At 37.8% G+C, this 19,230-nt stretch overlaps 1 long non-coding RNA gene across 1 annotated transcript; it reads left to right on the top strand.

Annotated features, from left to right (window-relative positions):
• The first annotated feature begins 317 nt into the window (after positions 1–317).
• On the top strand, positions 318–18,372 carry LOC148820151 (uncharacterized). The gene is made up of 2 exons (XR_016094196.1): positions 318–586; positions 15,760–18,372. It is a non-coding gene; the product is annotated as an uncharacterized LOC148820151 (long non-coding RNA).
• The last annotated feature ends 858 nt before the right edge of the window (positions 18,373–19,230 follow it).

Here is a 19,230-nt window from a genome sequence, read left to right as displayed (position 1 = left end):
CTTTCTCTGACTTTTTATTGTTGAGGGGCTATTGAAAAATGCCAATTTAATTCTGTGTTTACAAAAAATAGGTGAGATGGTCGGGTTTATTTTGACAGTCTAAAAGCCAAAACTATTACTTCTTGTTTATTGCAAGGAGATTTGTATTTTTCGCAAGATCTCCTTTGCCATTTCCAAGATTTTGCTTTTGTGCACTGGCTGTATTATGTCTCCTTGTGTAATGTGCTGCTGATGAATTGTTTTGCTCTTTCAAACAGTGTATGCTTCATGGTTCGCCGCATTGATCTGAAGAAGAAAACTACATTTCCCATAAACCCGTTCACCTGAAAACCTTTGTAAACAAGACCACGATTTGTTTTTGCGGATGTGTAAAGTTTAAGGTGAAAATGTAAAATGTTAAAAATAAATAATAGTAACTTTTGTTTTATTAAAAGACAAAGTGTCGTCTGAAAAGACTTTGGATTTGTGGAAATAAATACAATAAATATTGGGAGAGAAGAGTGATTTTTTTTCCTGTAAGGTATAGTGACTCCTGTCTGAAATGGGGGATTTGGAAGAAGATGGATACCCTGACTGAAATAGAAAGGTAGATGTCGGAATCGCCACGTTTTACTTATAATAATAATTAATTTAATAAAGGTGTCCGAAATACGTACATCTCTAAAGTTTTATGTGACAGTTTGGTTGTCCGGCTTTCATTTTCTCATGCTTGAATATGTTGTTTTTTTTTGGTTTACGTTATTATACTTTTGGATTTTGTGTTATGTTTATTTAATCTCCGAATGCAATAACTTAAGAACGAGTTCACCGTTGCAAAAAAAAAATAAAAGAATGACGAGCAAAGTGCACCAAGACGCTTTAGTCATATCACGGAGATAATGCGCCCTGACCGATGAGAATTGTGCAAAGACATAACATAACCGACGATTGGGTGAAGTCAAGGGTCTTAAACTCAAACCGAGTGTTTTTTTTGTGTTAATCCCACGCTCTCAGTGTCATAGTTGGTTTTTCTAATTAGAAAAAGCTTTACAGCTAAACCAGCTCTGATTTATAGGTTGTTGTACCTTTAAAGAAGTCAGTCTTGCGTAAGAAAACTTTGAGGAAAAATTCAAATATGTCCACTTTACAAAAAATGATAACGAGAATAGTTGTTTAATTGACTACTCAGGTTGGAACAAAAATTAAACATTTCAAGCCCAGAAGCAGAGTCTGACACACCCATGGTGATAAAATAGAAATGCTGTAAGCCTTAATAAAATGATTTGTTTACGAAAGAGAAATAAAAAGAAAGGAAAAATACAAGAAAAGAGAAGAGACAGTCTAAACTGTCTTCTCTAATGTTTCTGTCAATCACGTCATGCTACCTCATGTGAAAACAGTCTACATACAGTAGTACTTCTAAACTGTGGTTGTCATATAAGACAAAGGCCTCATTATAAACCTCTCTCTTCAAAATACCATACTATCTATTATAGCAGATGGATGCCTGTTTGTTTTGACCTGTTACCTGTAGTGAACATTTGATTTTATTTGTAAATGTTCTTGTTTCACAGCTGTAGCTCTGTGTATACAAGTATCTGAAAATAATGTATTTTTTTTCCAAGCAACTTTACAGCATACCATATGAAAAATTGCAAATTTGAATTTTATTCTGTTTGACATGCCAATTGCATACTGAGGTTTTTATTTTTGTCCATTTAAGATTTAAAATGTGTCTTGCAGTGACTCAGATCCTGATTTTCAGCAACACCAAACACCATGTAAGGAAAGAATCATTGCTAAAATTAGCTGCCTTAGCACACCTAGAAATAAAGCCAGGAGGGAAAAGCAGATGAAGTCTGGAGCAATCCAGTAGATAAAGCTGTAGTTCATGAAACCAATGTCTATTGTAAAAGACCATTGTTTTCCAGGTTGGTGCTGTTTTGCTATTAGAGGATTCTGTTTTGTACTAAGGCTGGTGCTGAACCAAACTAGAAAAATGCCAACACATGAAGAAGAAAGTGTGGCGTCACTCAAATTTTGATGTGATTAATCATGTTAATACATATAGGCTGCCTATAGTAATAACTATAAGACTTTCTTTATGTATGCTGTAACTAAAAGAGAAAGCTGTGGTGGGGTTTGCTGTTGTTCCATTAGTAAATGTATAGAACATTGACTGTACGTTTTTTTAAACGTTTTCTGCCACCATCCTACTGGACAGCATTTCTTAGACCTGTAACCAGAGAACTATTGTTGAATGCAGGACACTTTGAGAGAAAGCACAATTGCAGTAATCGTCGTAAGAAATGCACACAAATGTAGTCTTAAAAGACGGGTTCCATAAGATCACCACGAAAAAGATGTCTTGTTTTTGCCAGAATGGTCACCAGTTTCTATTGTACGTAATTATACACAAAGATGTTTCAGTAAAAAAAGGTGTTGCTGCTTATTGCACAGTATAATGTGGTACCAACTATGGCAAAGGCCTTGGAGTCAAAAGAATAACAGGCTTCTGTTTCATCAAGTTTAAAGGCAATAAAGAAAAATGTGCTAACTGCTTAGTTTTTAATGTGTATCGACTTGTATATACCATAATCTGTTTCTGTATGGAGATTTAGATGTGTTTTTATTTCATATCACTTGCAAGTCCAAATTGTTTCCTAATGACTAAACCCACAGGTACCATTATTCAAGAATTCAGTAAAGTGTAAGGGGGGTTAAGGTAGTGTATTAAAAGAACCCCAAAAACTTACACTGTTCATTCACACAGTTTTGTCAATGGATCTACAGATGCAATGGGGTGATAATGACAGGATGCAGAATGAGAGCTGAACTCCACTTCACAGTTGTATCAAGTCTTAATTATTTTTCACACACCTTTCATGAATTCTACTGGTAAGACTTTGATATTTGATATTACACTGTAACACTAATGGGTTACAAAAAGGAACTCACTGTAGATCTCCATTGAGATCTTTATGCCCTTAAAAGGAGTCAGGATTGTAAAGATTTGCAATAGTATCTAGTGTTTTTTTAATACCCAATTTTTATATATGTGTATTTTGTAAAATATCCAAGCTCTTCAAGTTCTACAACTTGATACAAATGAGACAGTGACTTTTCATTTCATTCATGTTGACAGTTCCATATTTATGTTTTCTGTACTTTCTGTTTTGCAAAACATGTTACAAAAAGGAAAATATTGGTTTTCTTTAGATGACTAATTGTGACATCATTCAAAACCCTTAATAATGATAAAGGTTTAAAGGGATAAAGGGCTAAGGAATTTAAAGTGTACAGTAATTGACCTCATTATGCTTCAAAAGCAGCTGGAACACCTTTCAACATGTTCGAGGGCAACAGTCAATAGTATGATTTGTAAATAATAAAAATGTGAAGGTTTATTTCAGTTTCTCATTCCATAAGATTGTTTTTATGAAAGTATTAAAAGAAGAGTGATTCACTCATGTATTCATTCATCATATTTTATCTTGTTTGTTTGAAATTCAGAATATCAATATTTTTCTGAGATTTCTTAAAGTTAAATGCATGGTACAGTTGGAACCATTATACTTTAAAGGCAGTATAAATGAAAATTTAAATTTCTGCTCTAGTTGTAATTTTTGCTAGTGATAAAAGGACTTACACAGTAAGAGAATATTTTGTGCACAGAAGTTTAAATATACATAGATGTATCAAAATGCATATTGTTTCCTAGAAGGCAAGAGCTTTTATGAAGATCAGCAGTCTAAAGAGTTAAATGAATTCTTATTTTGTCCCATTACACTGAACTTCAAAAGGATTTGAGGGAACCTTCCTTTCAAGAAAGGAATGAAAGCACGCATTCCTTTTCTTCATTAGTCCCAGCCAGCACCTTTTATTCAGCAGTGGTCTTAAAAAAAAAAAAGACAAAGGAAGAAAAATCTGTAATCAGGTAGGATACTGTGTGACTGTATTCACTGTACTCCCTCAAGTGCCTTTGGATGAGGGCAGGTTAACACAGTACAGCCCAATTATGCTACAGTGTCTTAAAGCACAGCCACCTACTGCGAGTTCGTGTGAAAAAATGTTGAAGAATCCCTTTTTTTTCCCTAAATGCCAGGCTGAACTGCTACTTGTAAATACATAAAGCTCTTTAATTACAATTTTTTTCAGCCCCCCTCCTTTGCTTTTTACTCATTAAAGAAGTCTGTCTGCTGAAGGGAAACGGGAGTTCTTTCAACCTTCAGGTCCTGTGTTTGTCCTTTAATCACAAGGAAGGGCCTAATTCAGGGCTTAAAAAACTGTGCTCCGCAATGCATAATTAATCTGCCTTGATAGAGGTCTGGACAAAAGGGCCTATTCAGGCTGTAGCCCCTTCCTCCTGAGATATTGTTATATCTAATAACTTCTGCCAGCTGGGCTGAAGGGAAATTTCAGCTCTGTGGGAGCAAATACAGCCACAGTCAGGGCCTCTGAGGGGGTTCAGAATCTGCTCTCACCAAATTGGATTAGAAAGTTAAAAAAATGTCATCCACATTCTGCAAAATTCATCTGATAATTGTTTATGACTGTTGAATAGGCTCATTATGATGTTTTTTTGTGGAATTTATTTCACCCAAAATAACCATGGGAGTATACGAGAGCTGGTAGGTTCTGTACCAGCTAGTGCCAGGCAGACATCTGAAAAGAGGGATTTAAGGCAGTTCAGTTATGACAGAGCTGCTCAGCAAAGTTCAGTGGGTCTGCACTGTTGGCTGAAGCATCAGTGAGATTTGGGGATTTTCATGAGGGTTAAGGAACATTAATATCGGTAGGGCAGGTCTTTAATAGCATTACCTTCTCTTTATCCCGGTATTTCCTGTACAGATGTTCTGGGAAGGTCCTGGAGCATGTCTCTGTAATTTTGTTCTGAAATTAAATATATATATATATGAGTGGCAGTTCAGTGGCCTTATATTTGTTGACATAATGGGGGGAAAAGCAGACATGGTTATAATTTTAGTTTGTAGATTTCTGACTCCCTGTATATACATCCTATGGATTGTTAATAAATGCATTGGTTTATCAAATACATGCATTTAATGAAAGTCTACACAAACATAAAACAAACATTTTATCACAATAAAGTGCTATATTATTGTAATCAGGAACATACTGCAGTGTGTTCAATATAAATAACATATCAGTGTGGCACTAATGACTTGACAAAAGTATTGGCCCTCAGTCTTTTCTTGTCATTTCCTACTGCAACATGCTTGAAAATGATAAATTACAATGAAAGTGTGTTATAAAAATTGATTTAAAAAAGGATTGCATTTCTGCAACACATGACCATGCCATAGACAGAGATAATGTGATTTTCATTTGCATTAAGGTCCTAAGAGAAAAGATTTGGAAGGCATCAATATGGGTTACTGGAGACCTAGCTGACTTCCTGAGAAGGGTAAAAAGCTCTGGGCTGGTTTCCAGTAGCTGAACTGGGAGGTATTTCCCCACCAGGACCAGCATCTGCCAGCTTTGGTTCCTTTCCACAACAGCCTTTCTAAGAAGAACTCTACTTAATGTTACTATGGAGATGCCTCCAGAGTCTCTCACCAGAGGGAGCTGTAGCAACTTCCTTCTGCTCCATAGCTCCAAAGATCAGCTGAAAGGATCAATCAAAACATCTGTATGTGGCAGTAAGGTTGAAGTGAACAAAAAACACTAATCCCTGAAATGCTGTATTCACGTTAATGGCAGGAACTAAAGTAGTTAGGAGAATCTCAGTGAAAGGACCTGGAAAGACCAATTTTGTCTTTTGGTACTGTATGAAGAGAGAATAATATTTCAAAAATGTTTTAAAACTGGGTTTTCAGCATGCACTTGATTTTGCAGAAGCTAGTACATCTAGAAACACCTACTCTTATATTCCATGCCACTGTAGGGCTTTTAGTAATTGAAGTCTCTTTTACCTTTCACCCGTTGAATATACAGTTATGTTCTGCTGTGCATAGTTGCATTGTTTATCAAAGTAAATTTCCTGAAATTTATCATAGATGTAAAATATTTCTCAGAACATGCATTCATATATAAAGAATATAAAAAGGTAAAAGATGCAGAATATAGTTTTACATTTTTCTCTGTAACACTCCACAAATATGAAAGGTGACCCATACTTTTCTCTTTTATTTGAAAATTAATATGGAACTCAGGTTTGTGCGCTATTCAATCTCAGAGACAGGGTTTATAAGTGTCTTGCTCCCCAGCTTGCCTGTTTCACACTCTACATGCTTTGCAGTAAATTGCTTTCCAATGGACTGCTGGGGTCTGTGTGCCGGCTCCACGTTTGGCTTCTAGAGCTGGATTCCAGAGTGTTTAAAGATGGGACCATTCAAACTAGAGAAAAGGAGCCTACAGATTCCAGTGGGTTCTTCTATAGTGACTCAACTGACCAACTTCTACCTCCAGTTTGGTTAGATGGAACAAGTTCAAACAATCCATGATTTTCTTTACACTATATACTGTATACACACACTACAGTATATATAGACTTGAAAAGTTTTATATTAAGAATTGCAAAAACAAAATAGGGATAAATTATAAGATTAGAATGAGATAGACATAGGAAGACTATTATTGAATAGCATCAGATATCTAGTAAAGAACTTTTACTTCTGTAGATACACAGTGTACATTATCTGCATATCCCTTACCAAATTGAATGCAGATGTGTGGCAACAAGTGAGAGCAATTCTTGTTTTGAAAGATCTATAGACATCAAAACGTCCATCTCGCACAGCAAGGTCTCATGTGCAAGGCATCGCATAAATTCTCTTAAGAAAAAGAAAACTGTTCACTCTATAATGAAATTAATAGTATTTATATTTACATACAGTGTTCAAATAATATGAATGCTACGTGCTGTGTTTTAGAGCAGATTTGTGAAAAAAAGGTCTCGGAGGACTAATAAAATAGATTTCCGAAATATTCCGAAAAGCACATAGTTCCAAGTACTTCTAAAGTTGGACACTGCTTAGCTGTTGAGTGAGCAGTTAGCTAGACTAGACGGTCTGTTTGCTTTTATTTATTTTGTTGCTTAGATTGCAAGACATCCACTGGTTGTGAATATAGGACTGTTTGCTTCAAGCCTCCTATGGAAAAAATATATAATTCTTCCCAGTTCAGGGTAAACTCTCCCTAACCATACAGCAGAGTTGTCTGTGGCCTTAAGTCCCTCTGCCTCATATACCTATGTGGATTGCAGGCATAGAGGACTCAATCTCCCCAACTCCAAGAGCCCTGCAACATTTTGGAAATGTTTTCAGAACCAACTAGGTTTCAAAAGGCACGGTTATCATCTGTGCTCTGGCCAAAATGCAAAACTACAGTTTTCACACCAGAACGTGGCCGGCTCTCCTGGCTTCAAGCCAAGATCAACAAAAAATGTTGTTCTGTTTATTTTGATTTAACATCTACTCTTGGAAAAATTATTATTCCTGAAACAGATTAGTCTGAATGTTTCATCAAGTACGGGAATGTTTCAATGACTTGTAACAGAGAGAATTGTCCAAATAGAATTACAATTTACCTGCTTGCTTTTGGTTAAGTACTAATACTAATATGTACTAATACTTTGTTAAAGGATTACTAATTTGCATAAATATTTATCACTAACAGAGTTTTTTTAGAGCTGTCTATGTGGTTTGGTCAAAGTTATGAGCCAGTGTCCTGTTACTGTGCCCTTGGCCTTGTGTTGTCTGCCCTCACAATGTATTCCAGGAATGACTAATGTGCTGTAGCTGAAGAGCTGCAGTCCCTAGTACTGCAGAAAGGACCAGGCTGTCAGCTTCTCATCTGCCAGGCTGTTTATAGCATCAGGAGCAGATGGACAGGTGATGAAACCTCAGATATACTGGCACACAGCTTAGCCTCTCAGACAAACTCGGGTCAAATACAAACATCAGAGGCTTGGAGGGTTTATTGAAATGGTGCATTAACCTGTTCCTCCCTCCACACTGCTCTCTCACTGGCATGAGTGGCAATGGTTCATTCCTGTGACTCTGTTGGAAGACAGCATAGTCCAGCCAGGGACTGTTTACTGAGGGGAGAGAGTAAATGTTGGCTTGAAACCAAGAGTTTCTGAAGTTCAGTGGGAGGTCTGGGTTTATCCTTTCAGTCTTCTTTCTGGTAAGCCAGTAATAGCTCTCTGTCAGTATTATCTAGAGCCATAAACCTCAGTTTTCCTGTATACTGACGGTCTTCTGACTTCCTACCTCAAAAAACACGAATAAACTACAACACCTAGTGCATCAGATTATTTATATATAACATTTTTCTCACCTCCTTTGGGTGGAGAAACAGAACTTCAAACTAACATTCAGACAAGTCCCCATCTGAAATGTCCTTGGTAACACACTGCTAAACCTAAAAGGACCAGGATTATTAGCGTCTGTTCTGCCCTCCAGCAGTATAGTCCAGATGCAGGTTGGGGTTTAAATTCAACATTACTGTTAGATTTATAGACTGCTGCCGAATTCTCTTACTAGGCTCTTTACCTTTCTCAGGCAGTTGAGTAAGAAGCTTAACAAAACAAGAACAATTGTGACTTAAAAACAAGGGCAGTTATTTTCCCTTTGGCTCTTGATTGCTTTCAGAAATTGAATGCAACAGAAAGAAATTACCTGGATTAACATGGAAATCTGCTGCATGGCACCCCTTAATCTAATTTATGCCACCCTGACAGATTTCATTAGCTCTGACGAGCCAACTTGATTGAATCCAACCCCACAGTGAAGGTAAGACTCTTTGATGTCAACCGCAGCATTCAGACCTCAACAATCAAAAACAAATGAGCACTAGCAGGAGAGAAACTAGAGCACCAGATTTAAATTGTTTAAAAGAACTTTGGCAACAGATTTACAGGAAAATAGGGTCAAAACAATTTCCTTTTAAAGACTACCTACCCCCTCCCAAAACTACTTACTTCCCTGTGCCCATGCTTTCTTAGATGTTTTAGATGTACTTCTGTTATGTCATCATGTGTATCTGTAACTCTTTCTACAAACACTTTTTGATGGTTCCATATTCATAATATTCATCTCAACACTGAAACATTTCTTCAGTAGCACTCTTCCAATAGTTTGAGAAAGGTTGCACACAGGAGGAAGCTATCTGGCTAAAGATCTCATGTAGCCATGATTCCAGATTTCCAGATAATCAAGCTTCAACAGTTTGGCTTGCAACCTTGTTTCAGACACCTAGAGTACCTTACAGCTATTTTCTAACTGTTTAATCTAATTCAGGGTCGTGGGGGAGCCTGGCACGCAACAAGCACAAGGCAGATACACCCTGAGCAGGACGCCAGGGCACACACAGACACAACCGTGCACACGCTCACACCAGAGCCAGCTTTCCCAGAAGCCAGTTTACCTATCCCTACATCTTTAGACTGTGGAAGGAAACCAGAGCATTTGGGAGAAACCCACATTATTTTCATCTGAAGCTCTGTATTCTTGCATTATTTCCATTACTTTATGCTCAGCATTTTGGATTGATTTATCCATTATGTCAATACCTTTCAGGATTTTAAACACTTGTGTCAGAAATCCCCTCATAATTCCCTCTGTTCAAACTTGAAGAAATTCGTTTTCTGTTTGTGTGACATAGCCTATTGGTCCTGATTATTCTTTTTTAACTCTTTTTAAGGCATTGTACACTCAGTGAAAAGAAAAAACAGTTTAACAAAAGTGTGATAAAGTGTCATGACAGCATGGTAAAATATAAAGTTTTATTAAAGATACAAATGATACAAAGCATGGTAAACTAAATGTATGGGATAGTAATAGTAAAAGCATAGGAAAACTGAGCACAAGAGAACATTTACATATGCTCTTGGATGAGAGTGTTGTAAGTCTACTTAAGCTACTCCAGGTAAAGTATAGAATCTGTGTAATCGTGTACCCTAAGCCAGGAAACTCTTAGCTACTGATATGCCTCATCTGAAGTAACTGACTGTAAATTTTAAAGTCAAGGACTAAGCAAGGCTTGTGAATGCCTTGTATAGCGCCAAAGAAGAAGGTTGTTATTGCTCCAAGTACAGCATGCCATGGCCTGTGTGTTGGCGTGTGGGTGTGTGTGGGAGGTGGGGGCAGGTCCAGGCCTGTCGGTAAATGGCGACAAGAATAGATTAGATGGCGCTCAGCTTCCAGACAAGTCTTGAGTTTCTATAATGACTACAGCTGCAAAAGCTAACCCATGGGTCAGCCCATCTTAACCCTTTCTCATTTGGGATGCTGAATTCCACTCGGTCTCGGAATGGATGACATTGCAGACTCTATCTCTTAAGCAACAAGCAGCCTCAAGCTCAGCTGGAGTGAGATCCTAAGAATACATTCATAAATGCACACCCTCACCCACTTCCATGTTTAAATTGCACAACATATGGGTCTTCTTGTGCTCTGTTGAACCTTAGTACAAAATCTAAGCTGAGCCAATTCTGCAGCATGTACTTGAGGATAAGTAAAAGCTGCTGGAAACCAAATGATGACATCAATACTTTGTTGTGAACATCTGCTGCTTGTATATGAGAATGTGAATCAGTCTGATGACACACCTGTAATTTAAAAAACATACACAGGAGTGTGGAAAATATGAGGGTGTATTCTTTCCATACATTTCCTTGCACTGCCAAGGTTGAAGTAACATTACAAATGATAATCTGGAGACGCACAGGAGTGAATGAGTGTCCATCACACCAGTAACTAATATACCTTGCCTACAGACTTGTTGATATGTTGAGTTTAGTTTGATAGTTTCAGTCTTTCAGGGGGCAATTAACAAATTTCCGACATTAATCCTTTTAAACATCATAGATAAGGGCAACAGCTTGTATAAATTAATAATTCTGATTTGTAGTAGTTGGAAGAGTAGGCGAGATTATAGATATTGCAGCTTTATAGACATTACTCTGTGTCTTGTTATATAACCACAGCATTACCAACTTCCAGTCTGACCAGATCTCCTTGGTCAGTACTAGATGGGAGCTCCCCAAGGAAAACCAAGTTGCTTCTGTAACTGGTGTTCGTAGACCAACAGATGGCATTCTTCCTCTGGGCCAGAATGTTCAAAATCAATGCTCCAGTGTTACCTTGGTGGTTGGGGGCACAGTTCTGTAGGAGGTGCCATATTTCAGATGAAACATCATCATTATAGATTCCATGACACTATTTATAAGAGCAGGCTGGTTAGCCCCAATTTCCTCACTGAATTTTACTCTGGGCTTGCTCTATTAAGACCAATAAGATCCCCCTTAATTCAAGTGGGTAAGCATGGGAGTGAAAATCACTATATAAATGCAACTACTGCTATTGTAATAATATTATGGTATTGGAAAGTTGGTCCTTTTGTCAGAGGTGATGCGGGGGATGTAAACTCACTTTGTTTGGGTCAGAATCTCCCCCACTAACCAAAAACAGCTCCTCCTCCAGCCTGCCCCCTCCATACACATCTTGTGCTGCTGCACTTGGTTCAGGCAGTTTCTCCAACTACTGGCTCCTGTCATGGAGGATTAAAAGAATGTTTGTTCACTGTGCTGATGCATGTCAAAGCATTCTTTTGGAAAAGCGCTGTGAGACAACAGGGGGCAGCTAACTGGTGGCCCCAAGAGGTCCAGCAAGACCTGTCTCTAATGGGATAATAAGACCATGGTCACCCCTTTAAGACAAGGTCAAGCTAAGGGTTTTGTCATCTCGGTTTCAGCACAACTATTACTCCCCCCAGTACAGGTGCACAGTCGCGCCACCTCAGATCAACCAATCAGATCTGTTCCAAGAAGGGCTAGAGGTAAAGGATATGTTACTTTATCGAGAGAAGACATAATCCAATTCTGTGCGCTTTCCAGATCAGCTGGCCTATTTATCTCTGTTAAAAATCTTCTCTAAGAAACAATTATTTTTTAAATGTTTTTTGTTTGAAAGGAAAGACATCCTAAAAAATACACTTGAACATGTGATAAGTTAAAGATTTTGAGAAGCATGCCTGTGTATTCCTGTGTTCTTTGTCCCTGCCGGTGAGAGAGTTGTAGTCTAGAGCAGAATAAACAAACTAATGGCAGAGAGTAAGTGGTTAAAAGTAATAGTATTCTGCACCTCAGCAGCCGAAAGTTGATGCTGCATTTTGGAAGGAAACCACGATTCTGAGATAAACCAAAGGACTTTATCTGTTCATCCGTAAACAGCTTTCAAAAACCTCAATCTACGTAAATATTTGCTGGAGAGCAGGTGTAATCGGTGAATCTGCTGATCTGCTCTAGATTGTGGCTCTGATTAATGTACCTGCACTAGAAGAAAGAGCACGCTCTTACAGTAGCTTCTGTGTGGTAGTCATGAAAAGAAAAAAGCCAACAAAAACCAAAGGCCTTCATACTATGAACAGAAGCCCTTCTTGGTTTACTGATCTCTAAACATAAGCAGAGTTACTTATGTATGTAGGTGCTCTGGGTTCTGATCTGAAATGAACAGCAGTGGTAGATTTTTTTTAAGCACAATCTATCCTGTATTTGACAGCTTCAGGCAAAACTTCTGTGAAAACATTTTTATTATTTTTATGTCATTCTTAAAATTAAACACATTTTAAAAGTAAAATTACACTTAAATACTACATGTCACTACATAGAAAGCTAAAATGCTTAGTAGTAACACTAAGAGTGGTCAGGATTGTTGTTTTAGTTTTGAAGAATGTGCTTCTAAAATTGTGGCTGATGTATTACACCTCCATCTCTGAAACAGCTGCTTCTCTCTCCCTCTGTCTTCTTGCTTCAGTGACTTCCATGTTATTGTGCATGACCCCATACGTCTATTCCAGTTAACCTAAGCAGTTGACAGAGCTGAATTATCTTTTTAATGACTCGTTTTTACTATCTCTTTAGAGATGAATCCGATTAGTAGTTCCTCAAATGAGTTAGTATTATCAGCTGCCTAGTTATGTTAGCAAAGTTTCTGTGTGTGATGGTTCATTACCAATGTAATCTTATTCAGAACATGTAATTGCAGTTCTTTCATCCTGGTGCTTTTTTCTCTTATAACTTGAGCATCATCCATCATTTATTCCTTACAGGGTCTCAGTGAGTCAAAGCTTAGTCTACAAGCAATAGGGCATTGCTGGCCTAAATGCTGAATGACCCACAGATTCAATCAGGAGGCAATTTAGAGATACCAGTTATTCCGTACAGCATGTCTATGGACTTAAATACTCCCCAGAGACAGAGATAGATTCAAACCCAGGACCCTGACGCTATGGACAGCACTACCCTCTACACCACTTTACCACTCTATTTCACAGTTTGCATAAACAAGAGTCTAGTAGATCCTAACCAGGAAAGTTTGGTTGTTTTTTTTCCCTGTCCTAAGCAATGTATGTTATCTGTTTTCGTTTTGTTTTTGATGCCAGAGATAAACAGTGCTCTTGAAGCCATACTGTACGTCTAGTCTAGAAAATTATTTCCCACATGACCAACATAATATAGCTACAGCATAAGGCTGTAGATCTGTGATTGCTATTGTTTTTGCTACCAGTAAGCAACACTGCATTCACTAACATTTGTCAGAAAAATGAAGATGTCAAAATGAGATATATTTTCATCGGTGAGAAAATCGCCCTATAGAATCCAGACGTCTTCTTTACCACAACATTTCCTTCTAAGAGGTCTTGTTTCAGCTGTGGCCCAATGGCAAAAAGTTGCATGTCAACTTCTTTATCTTCTGGAGGATCTTATCAGCTGAGTGTCAGCTCTTTAAAACAATTAATTGGGTGCATTCGCAGAAGTCATGTAGAAGATATGTTTAATGTGGGCAAAGGCAGAGGATCCTGGAAGATAAAATGTGGATCAGAAGGCAAATCAGACCTTGTAGACTGATAATAACATTGCTAAGATGAATTACAAAGAATTAAGAACCCATTTGTCTCTACATTTGATTTTTGGAGTGCTAATCAAATTAAGATATAATTAAGAGCATATACTGTATAAGTTTGTCTTGCTTTGATGTGCAGATTTCAGAAGGACTGCATTTTAGAGGATGACCTTGTAGTTAAAGGGACATTTAATTGTGTGATGACATTCTTATGTATTTCATTTATTTGTTGGTTTTTGCTGCTCAAGAAAAATAAGGGAAAATGCTAAAATATGATTTGTGTTTAAATTCCAGAGATTAAAGTGTACAAATTGAGTTAGCAAGCCCTTAGGCTCAAACGTGGTTTGCTGTGCTATCTGGTAATCTGTTTAAGAAGAGGGGTATGCACTATGCCCATCTAAGGTTGGCATCCGACATGTTAAATTTAAATGTGTTCTTGTCCTTTAAGAAAATAATAAAAATAAATGTTTTATTTTAATTTTAATGTATGACATTCCATTTTATGTGCCATCTGGTTTAATTTACTTATTTTTAGAGAGAAATGTTAAAGAATTGTGGTTTGGAGTAAGTATGCCACAATTCAAACTCCACTTTTTGTGCCTACTTACTGTACAATGCCCTAACCACTGTAGTCACACATACAGCATCCATGGGCACTCTAAAAATAACACTTGACATAGCAAATATATACGTTTTTAGGAATCTTGCAGTTTCCAGTAACAGCTTGAACACTCAAAGAATTGGTTTAATACCGAAAGTTAAGCGACTTGTGGGAACTGAGTATACAGATTGTATCAGTTTTCTGAGACAGTGTGGTTATCTGATCATGTAATTTGCAGGTGCTTGGTAGCCTAATAGTCCTGCATTTGAAATTAAAGAGAAAGAAGGCATGCCATTTATGTGGTATATATGACCTTCCAACCAGCAGAGCTTTCTTAGCCAACACAACTTAAAGTGCAAAAAGCAGATCTTGATTCTCCTGCCCACTGCTCACTGTGAAAGTGTTCTGTTAACCACCGAATGGCTACCGGCCCACACACGTTTACCTGCAATGGGAAAGCACTGCCACCTCAATAAGGGAGCTATCGGGGCATTTTACATTTTCCAAAAACATAACAGAACCAGAGCAAAACATTACAGTCCTTCCCTAAACTTTTGTGGAAGGCAAGGGGGTCAGACCTCTTGGAAATAGTGAATTCCCATGAATTATTTTAGTAATTAGGGTTATTGCCTTTTATTTCATGAAGTAGTAATTAAAGCACTCGGGAGTTTTTTTTTAAATGACAAAATATACTATCTCCTACTCCCATAAAATCACTTCATTTGTTTTCTTTAGATAAGTGATTTCACTTTCATTATGAAAGACTTAAAAATTGAATGATTTTAATTCATTTTGATGAAATGTCATTATAATCGCATACCAGTGTATGTTTTTTACAATGAACCCACTGGATTCATAAGTATTAAGTGTTTTTTCTCTCATAGTGATTGCAAGTTTGCTTCTTCAGCATAACCCTGACAATTTTTAGGTCTGCGGTGCTCTGCAGGAAACAACTCCATACACACTGCCTGACAATGGAGTCCTGTCACTCCCAGTCCAGTGAATGCACCAGTAAAGTGTATTGTTCTAATTTACACAGATATTGAGTTTTATTGCTTGACCATTACAATTGCCAAAGGAAACTAAAGTGGCTCTTTATAAACTCTCAAATCTTTTTTTACGACCTCTGTGTGAAAGAGCAAGGTATGGGCACAGTTCACAAAAAAAGAAAAAAACCTTCAATGGACAAATGTTTGAGGAACAGAAAGGCGGAAAGGAGGCCTTTGATTAAATGGGACTTATCGCTCAAGAGTTTCTTTGATGCACCACACTGGGTACAAATCTGGTTGTCTTTTTTTTTCTTTCCAGTGAGGTGGACTCAGCAATTACCATTTCATAATAGCAACACTGGGCTCTACTGACAGGATCGGAAGTTTAGAATCCTTGGAGATCAAGCAAAACACAGCTGGAGATTTGGAAAGGATGAAGCGCCTTTGACTAGACAGTATCCTCACAGCTATTCATCTGAGCACCAATCATTTCTTTTCTTTATCCATCACTGAGAAAGAACACTCTGAGTTTGGGAATGATGAAGAGAAAAATGCTGGCCATTTCATTTTCACTGCTACAGTAATTAATAAAAGCTTTTAGGAAAGCTTCTGTGCTTTCAAGAGAGCATACAAAGTAACACAGACAAATCACACACACAAAGTGACAAATCGTAGTTTTTTTTTTTACAGCTGGCAGATTACGCTTTGTTTCTGATTTATGTTTCACCCATTTCATTCTGCAAATAGCTTGCTTGAATCTTTGGCTACCGGTAGTGTGCGTTACCATTGAAAATCTTGTAGACATGCACTGTAATGTCACCTTTTTTGCCCTGTGACATCTTTGATATCTTTCAGCTATACGAACATGATTAGTAAAGTACTGTGCTGTATAAGAGCGCAGGATGTGATGATATAACTGAGCAATAGCATCATGACATGCACTAAACCCTTGTAACTTGCAAAAGGCTACCGGTTTATTAGGTTTCTTGGCTATTTTCAACTCCATAAAAAGAAGTGATGAGCAAATGCCCAGCTGCACTTAGCATTTCTTATCTGAGAAGATATTAGAGGACGTGTGATACCAGACTTAGCTCACCAGATGAAAACCCTCATGTGCGTAACTCCTAGAAAGTCAAATCAACATTCTTCTACGATTAATATATTAATTAAGTGAAAGGAGTGACACAGAAGAAATATTGTATATAAGAGCTGTTGCCTCTGATATCTTCTGATAATGTCTACTAAAATTGCATTAATTGAAAATGATGTTTGCAAATGTCCCTCTTTGGTTCAACTTTTTTTATCTAAAATTGTATCCATTTAAATCAGCACAGTGAAATTCACTTGTTTGGGGGTGTAAAATGTGTTGCACTTTCACTCACAATGCACATATGGATGCCCTTTCAATACAGTGGTATACCCTCTACAATGAGAAGCACTTCTCCCCCACCTCTGTCTCAATTCCTATTGTTTTATTTTCACTTTTTGTGTTATTTATGGCAGCCCAAATGCAGTCTTCTGCCCACTCAACTGCGGCAGACACAAACAGGAAATTAACACCCCTGCAGGGCCTTTTTGAATGAGTGGCCTTAGCAGGCAGGAGGTGCAGGCAGACAGTGCCTGTAAAAAAGTAACAGTCCGAGCTCTATAAAACTCTGAATAGGAATCGCCACTCAGACAGCAGAACAAGGGGGCAGTGAAAAACTCCCGCCTTGACTTGTCATTTACATTAAAAGAGGAAGGAACAGTAGTATTCTTAAAAAAACAGCGTAGGAGAGACAGTAAACTAGCCGGATTATTGGACCGTAAAAAAAGTAATACAATCTCCATGGCTGCAAGTCTGGTATTCTGAAGCATCTGCCTGTGTGCCAAAGCCAAGTCCTTTGGCTCTTGCTATCAGCAGAATCACTTCTGCCCGGGCAGTCTGACTGAGCAGATGTGGCAGGCAGGGCAAACCCAGAAAAAAAGAAACCCGGGGCATTTACTGACTGGAAGCTGAAGGAAGAGTCTGCGCCATCAATTCTGTGGCCATATAAATAAACATTTTCCAGGGCTTTTCTTAAAATGGAAGCTGGTACACTTTAATCAAACAACTCTGTAGCTGTAGGTGAATTGCTTTAAGATATAAAAAATACAGATCCCCTCAAGTCAATTAGTTTTAATGAGTTTCATTTTAAGTACCTTGTGCTTTTAAAAGTGTTAATATGTTAACTAAGGTCTTTAATGACTCATTTCTCATGATTAGAATATTTATGATTGTTTGATGTGTAATGTACCGTACAAGAAAAAAATCCCTAAACTCTGTAACTGTAGGGTTTTAAAAAAGTTCAAACTCAGGATCTGAATCGCATCGGTACTTTTTTGCACTGTTTTTTTTGTTGTTGTGACTTTGAGTTGAAATCAAAAACCAACATAAATCTGAATTTGACTTAATTATTTAAGTCGGGGGGATTCTTGTTATAAAAATGGAAGGTTATTTATAACTTGTGGGGTTTAATTTGAGGTAATAATCTGGCCACAGGCTGTGGGTGAGCCCCTAGGTGGAATGTAGGGGACTTTCACAGTGGGATGTGGGTGATAAGAGCTGTAGGTTTGTAACATTTGTGAACACATATCATCAGAAACTCCCAGCTAGTCCTCACAGACTTGCCAACTGAAGGCTTTTCTCTGTAAAATGCTTTATGTGTTTTTTGTATGCAACTAACATACGGTTTGCTTGCCTTTAGTGCTCTTTGAAGTGCCTTTTGTGTACCTGTACAAATTGCACAGAAGTGAAAATGTATTAAGTAGCAGTTAATTGAATATGTTTAAAAGAAATGCTGTCAGAACACAGGTTGTACTTGAACTCTCCATTTACATATTCTGATTATTATAATGACATACTGATTCTGATAATAAACGTGAATAAAGATGCCCCCTTTTATTAACACTATACTAATGTTCCGAATCCCAGCCTCAAACTTTATTGTTATGTGTGTTTTACCTAAAATGATGTTACTATTTTAACTGTTGTCCAGGCAGCTGTGTGAACATTTGTGTGTTATTGGCAGAAGATGGTACAGAGACAGAGTGTGTAGAATGTGGAGTGTTTCCAGACTTTCAGCTCTGACGGTAATATGAATCTCTTTCCCTTTCTCACACGCATATGCACAGAAACTAGACAAGTTTAATAGAATTTCTACTGACGCAAAAGAACTTCAGCATGTGGGTGTAATATTCAGGCTACTGCAATGCCACCACCTTTCTTGACAGTAGCATGTCCCTGTCAGTACTACAAGCGCCTGAGTGGGATAACCTATCGCCCCGCCCCAGTCCAGCCAGGCAGGCCTGATGGAATGTCACATTGCAATCTGACACTCTACAGCTGCTTTCCTGGAGGTGCAGCTTCTTGTCTGCAAGTAGGCCAAATAGAGGAGAATCACATTAAACAGTTATTCATGCTGCACACGCTAGAGTTTTTACTGATGGAAATTGTCTTCACTGCAAAATAGATGCCACAGCAAATCTTGTTAATGCTGAGCAGATTCATATTGTTTTTTTTCTTCAAATAAACCAATACTTCATGGTGTACTCATCCATGTACAGTACATGTAGTTTACTCTTAACTAACTGAACACCCCCACCCACTACACCTTCAGTTGACCGGGAATAGTCTTCAGACGAATACAGGACCTGGAAAACATTTTAATGAATTTCTGACTTTTTAATGGAATTTCATGACATTTAATGGAGCCATGCCTGTGATCAACTGCAATACATACCTACTGTAACAGAGCCTAATAGAGTCCTT

Source organism: Atractosteus spatula, chromosome 15, assembly GCF_055471065.1.
Source record: "Atractosteus spatula isolate fAtrSpa1 chromosome 15, fAtrSpa1.hap1, whole genome shotgun sequence".
Classification (NCBI taxonomy): domain Eukaryota; kingdom Metazoa; phylum Chordata; class Actinopteri; order Semionotiformes; family Lepisosteidae; genus Atractosteus; species Atractosteus spatula.
This window is presented reverse-complemented; position numbering and strand designations above follow the sequence as displayed.